Source organism: Rhamphochromis sp. 'chilingali', assembly GCF_963969265.1.
Source record: "Rhamphochromis sp. 'chilingali' genome assembly, chromosome: 5".
NCBI lineage: Eukaryota > Metazoa > Chordata > Actinopteri > Cichliformes > Cichlidae > Rhamphochromis > Rhamphochromis sp. 'chilingali'.
This window is the reverse complement of record NC_137932.1, coordinates 1,086,236-1,092,235: the sequence shown is the minus strand read 5'-3', so window position 1 is coordinate 1,092,235 and position 6,000 is coordinate 1,086,236. Positions and strand designations below refer to the sequence as shown.

At 43.9% G+C, this 6,000-nt stretch overlaps 1 protein-coding gene across 2 annotated transcripts in view; it reads left to right on the top strand.

Moving 5' to 3' along the window:
* Positions 1-372: 372 nt before the first annotated feature.
* The window catches only part of fam49a (family with sequence similarity 49 member A), a 32,269-nt gene continuing 26,641 nt past the window's right edge, over positions 373-6,000 (top strand). Inside the window, exon 1 of one of the 2 annotated variants that reach the window (XM_080882633.1) lies at positions 373-515. The gene's annotated coding sequence lies outside the window, so the exon portion shown is untranslated. The remainder of the gene's footprint in view (positions 516-6,000) is intronic. The other variant, XM_080882634.1, reaches the window with a different exon arrangement.

The window sequence follows — 6,000 nt, the reverse complement described above, 5'->3', positions numbered from 1 at the left end:
TCCTTATGAGTCATCAAAAAAGCTGACGATTTAATCTGTACATTTCAACACACTGAGAATATGTAATACAGACAAATCGCATTATGTCGTAGCCTGATTTGTCTGTTTTAAACTTACCTGAATGCATAAACCTTTATGTTTAATGAATGATAAAACATATAAAGCTTATTATATTTTCATCGTGAACTTTCAGTTTGAGACAGAAAAGCTCTGCCAGGCACTGTGGAGGCTAAATAATTTCCCGCATAATCATTGGATATTAAAAAGAAGAAAAGAGTGAATTTAATTGGCTTCTCTCGTACTGTCCCTAATATCGACCAATCGAAACGGGAGTGGGCGTGGCTTGAAACCGGACTTTCTTCATGGCTTTTCTGCTGGCAGAGGGAGGGGTGATGAGAGTGTTGTTTTCTGTTGCTGCCGGGAACACACAGAGCTGCCAAGGTCGGTGAAAGTACTGCACACAGCCAGGCTTCGGTGCTGAGCTCCTGTAGACTCCTACACCGACAGACATACCGGTGAGTTTTGAGGTTTGCGCAACTTCGATTCGTGTTTTGCCGGCCGCAAAGATGGTGGGGTCTGTGGGTTAACTTTACTTGGTGTCTTGCCAAAATGTGTACCCGTACAAATCGGGGACTGTCAAACGAGTTCACATGGAGTAATGGGGAGCAGGCGGAGGAAGCGCCAACTTGCTAGCTAATATTAGCTCCTGAAATGAGTTACGTGGTAGCGTAATTGTTGTACTAAGTCTTATCTGCCCGCGGTTTTGTTCTATTGATATTCACATATGTTGTGATTTCTTTTCCGAGGTTTACTTAGTGGTGCTAGCTTCACGGTCCGGTTAGCCCACAAACTTAGCTCGGGACTGCTGGAGGCGTTAAATTCGAGCCACACTGCTCTTGTTTTCCCGTTGTTGATTTATAGAAACGCATTGTTTTTGCTCTATTTTGATAGCAGATATATGTTAGAACCCGGTTCGGTGAAAAGTTATAACAGTTTAACAACTATCTCCGTCTGAAATCACTGCTGTGTAGACACCGCTGCAGACTGATAACAGTGTCCGGTTCATCCTCAGGCAGGTGGTTGGATTAAATGATTTCCTTTCTACTGCTGTAATTTCTGACTGATTGCTGCCTCTTGAACTGGCAGAGGGGGAAAGGCGGTTATAATGTATTTGTGGCCTCAGTCTGCAGCTGATAAAAGTAGCTGTTTGTGCGTCCCGACGTGATCTACAATGTGGAGCTCTGCGTCGGCCCTCCGGGTGTTATTCCAGGCTATACTTTATTATTTCCTATTACAACAACAACACACCCCCGCCCCTGGTTCATTCAGCCCAGTACCTCCATCCGTTGCAGTGCTGCCATGTAGGTGGTGGAATCTAGATTCGCTGTGCCTTGCCAGAGGAATTAACTAAACATAGTCCAAGAGCCGGGTGCAAATTTGTTCACAGCCTGCAGCACAGGCAGACTGACAGACTTGTCTTGACTCAAATCTCTCAATTTGAAAACCACCTTGATATGCAAATTTTTCTAGGCAATAAGAGGAATGTGCCCATCAAGGCCCTGGTGTACTGAAATGGCGCTCTTTTGTTCAAGAGGACATACAGCAACAGCTGCACTTCCCAACTGTGTGTGTGTGTGTGTGTGTGTGTGTGTGTGTGTGTGTGTGTGTGTGTGTGGTGGGGGCATGTGTGAGCAGATTTGTCCTGTTTCAGTCAGTATTCCAGGGAGTAATTGCAGCGTTTCTGGAATGCTGGTTAACACTTCAGAGTTCTGCATGTTAGACAATAGCTGGTGTGAATGAACCTGATCTCACATGAAGGAAGTTGAAATGCTTTGCATGTTATTTGCATGGCCAAGCAGAACTAGTAGTGGTGTTCACACTGAAACCGTGGAGATGTGCTCGGACACGCAGAGTCATACATGCTGCAGCATTTAAGCCAGTTCTGTTTGACTTTATTAGACTTTTGGTCCAATAAGAGGTCCTCTGCACTACTGGGAAGGACCTTTGTTAAATATTCTTATGAATGCATATTGTTCTAGTGACCTGTGATGCATGCTGTGTTCTGTACACTGGGTGTGACAAGAACGAAACTATCTACCTTTGTTTCAACAATGTGGCTAAAGTAACTGAAGTATCACTTTATATTTGTTTGCCTGTGGTTGCTGTAAACCATTCCACATATTCCAACATTCCCAGCTAAAACGAGAACACGAGCAAAAAACGTGTCAGACTTTAAAAATTAGGCATGGCACAATTTGAATGGCGTGTCCAGCACTCTGCTCGCCCATCGTCCTGTCAGAAAGCTGCCAGATATCAGTTGAAAGTCTCGTAGTTCTGCGCTCTCACTGCTCAAGGTTTTCTTTGCAACAGAAAAACAGGATATGGTATCTCACACCCTGTCGAACAGTGGCATATTTGTACTTTGTGGTTTTTCAACCTGCTGTTGCATTACAGGTTGCCTGAGGGAAGCACATGGTGTAACACTTGCTGTACGTCACAGCTTGGGAAGACTTTTTTTAATCCGTTCCACTGTGAGATGCTTTGTAACATGACAATAAAGATGCTTAACTGCTTGAAAAGAAGAGCATGAATGGTCTGTGTCCTATTCCTTTAACAACAAAACAGAAACTGTCAGTGTCAAGCTAGCCCAAACTTGCATGTTAGTTTTGATAAAACATTATCTTTATGTTGAGTGTGAACTGCTGTGATTGCACAGGGGAGCCGCTGGTGCCGCCCTGGCAGCCATTCTGCTCATAGAGTGAAGCAGCAGCTTTACTGAAGAGCGCCACGTTAGCCTGTCATGGGCTGTTTCAAAGGTAATGTGGTATTTGCAGTTTTTGCTGCTCTCAGACTTCAAATGAAACTGCTCACAGCAGCAATTTTTTGTTTGCCCGAGTCCAGCTATGAATCACAAGTCGCTTTGTGATACGACATGAGAAATCCCAAAGGATTTCCTGCTAGCGCTGCACCATTGCCAAGTCCAATATCTTGAGGCTTAAGCTGTGCAAGCGGTGGGAAGTCTTGTCGTGTCATTATTTCACCGTCGACGCCAGCCGAGGCCAGCCTGCAGCTTCTGCAGACTGTCTGGCACATTTTATTTATGCATGGCACATTTTGGGCAAAATGATGCTTCTTCTTTCTGTGTTCATTTAGCAATGTGGGCCGTTACTGATGTATGTGCGGAATGGAAATAGTATATTTGCATAAAGTACGTTAGAGAAGTCAAACATGAGGGCTTTTGGCAGTTATAATAGTTTGAATATGTACTTCCTTTTAGGATAAGAAAGGATTTGTGTTAGAGTTGTTAAAGTCATGATTTCATTCAGACTGAACACGCTGGCTAAGAGCTCTCCTCCTGTTATCAGCAGCTAGTCATCCAGTTTGCTGCAGACCATCCGCCACTGCTGACTCAGCCAATGCTGCCATCTGGGCTGGAAGAGAAAACAGGACAGATTTCTCCCTGGCTCCAGAGCCTCGGATGCTCAGCTAACAGGTTCTGTGTGTTTGTGTAGCTGTTTTCATATATGAGCTGCAGCTTTGAACTTTGTTTAAAAAGACATTTCCAGCAAAGGTGCAGAATGTTAGATGCAGTTTGGTAACAAAAGTTACCGTCCAATCCAGACGTGCAACATTTTTACCTTGATCATTTGAAGTGTCAGTGTTTCCCCTCAAAGGTGCTCGATGCTTTATTTTTCCAGCATTTTGAGACCTCATAAGTTTAGGGGTACAAGAGTTGTACAAAAAGCGTGTTTGATCCAAGACGAGCGAGTTGTGTGTGGACATCTGCGTGAGAGGTCTGCAGATAATAGATTTGTATTCTGGGTTTTTCTGGGATCTAAGTTGATGTTTGGGGGTGGCTGTGCATGTGGCTGTGCATGTGGCCATGTTTGGTGCAACAGAAATCAACCTTTGTTGCATTTTATGGTATTTCTAGCCCCCCTTTTTTTCTTTTTAAGCTACAGTATATTTTGTGTTTGAGTAAAATAGACCCCGCTCTGAAAACACAGCTGGAAGGCGTGTTTCTTTCCTCTATGCAGATAAAACTGCGACGTTTTCGGAATGTTCTCGGAGGAAAAAATTTGTTGTTTTGCTCAGAATAATTTCTTCTGCTGCTTTTATGTTTAGTTTTTTTATATTAATTAAAATCTGGCTGTGATTAGCAAAGGCCCACCCACCCTTCTGTTTTCAAGGAAGTGAGCTAAAATGCCTTCAGCTGGGGGTTGTCACCAAGGCCCAGCAATAGCTGAAGAAGGACCATGAGCTGCTCTCGAGTCCAAGAATAAAACTACCTTTGTATGGAAAGCAAAGGTGGCTGAGTATGATTGGCTGCGTCAGTTTTGGGGCCCTGGTTCTGTGCACGTTTGCTTTCTGTCACACTGCCTCCATCTACTGCAACACCTTAATAAACCAGAGCCGTTCCCAGTGTTATCCATGACACCCGTGCTTTTACTGCAGTGACAACAACAAATGTCTGCTGTTAATTAAGGTGATCATTTCAGCTTTAATTGAGTGCTTACTGAAACAATGAGCCTTTCAGGCTCTCAGTCTGGCTGAGCAAGACAAATAAATCCTAACTGTTAGGACAGCTTATTCTCTTAAAAGCTTAAAATGTTTTTGAAGCCTAATCCTCCAACATTTAGTGTTCACCGCGAATATTGTTCTTAAGCCTCCTGGTTATATTACTCTGGTTATTTGTGTGTACTAGACCGTGGCCGTCCTGCCGTAGTTCCTGTTTTACACCGAACTACCCGTCTGTGTGTCTTTATCTGTCTGTGTGTGCGCAAATACGTGTGTGTACAACCGTTCTGCCTCATGACCCTGCACACTTCCCACTCACGTTTCACTTTTTCTGCTTGCATCCTGTCAGCGTGACAGCAGCTCTCTGGCTGTTTGCTGCAGTTTCGCTGCTCTGTGTCGCTGTTGTTCAGAGCCGTGGTCGTGATGGTCACCTCCGTTTATCTCGGCTGCTCGTGTGTTACTGTTAGTAGTCATTTTTTGGTTTGGTGTGCTGTTGTACTGGGAACGCAGACTCCCAATTGGCTGTTTTGAAGTTTACTATATAATAGGAAACTTTTTTTTAGTCAATGACATGATTTGAATTCATCCGCTTTTATAACCACAAACTGTCTCACATGGCCTAATAACACAGCAATAGTTGGTTTTGTGGTTTGTTTGTTTTTTACATAATTATTTCAGTTTGTTTCGGTTGCTTTGGTTGTTGTTCAGGTTTTGCTACTTTGTAACCAACCTGAGATTCATTCTTATGAGGTCTGCGTTATGTCTGGTATTAACATGTTTCTGAAGCCCAAGTCGTTATACAAGTGCTTATTTCAAATTACTTACAACAGTTTGCACAAAATTGCTTTGGCAGTTCACTTGGTTCCAAATGCCGAAAGAATAATTTTTTCTGGGCCAGTGGAAAATTGGAACACTTTGGAAGAGCAGCTCACAGTTCAGAAACTACAAGATAAGAGTCAGACTGAGCTGTGGGTGACAGTCGTTGTAGGGAGGCGTGTGAGGGATCAGCCAACTACACGCTTAACCTTTTGTCACCTGTGATTGTTGGCAGCTGAGATGCTGCTTTGTGAAGCCTTGTTAATTGTCGTTGTTGTACAACACTGGTTTACTGGGGGCTTTATTATAGCCACCTGTCCCTGCTCTCTGCTGGAGACTGCAGCTCCCTTATCTCCACACTAACGACTGTAATAAATGTTGAAAATGAGCAAAGATTAAGTGCTGCGTCTCAGGATTGTTTGGCTGTGTCAGAATAAACGGAGCCACAGGAATCACTACACTGAACATGAAGCTAGCTGGTGCTAGCCTTGCTCATGTTAGCTACTTACTGTTGAAGCAGTCGATTAGTCTACACTTCTGTTTGTGTTTAGCTGGTCAGGAAAGTCCGTCGTTCTCCCGTGGACTCGGTCACACATGTCAGTGTCCTGAGTGGGGCGACAGTTTGGAGCGTCTGGAGCTTAACACAGTTTTGTCCTTGTAGGCTTG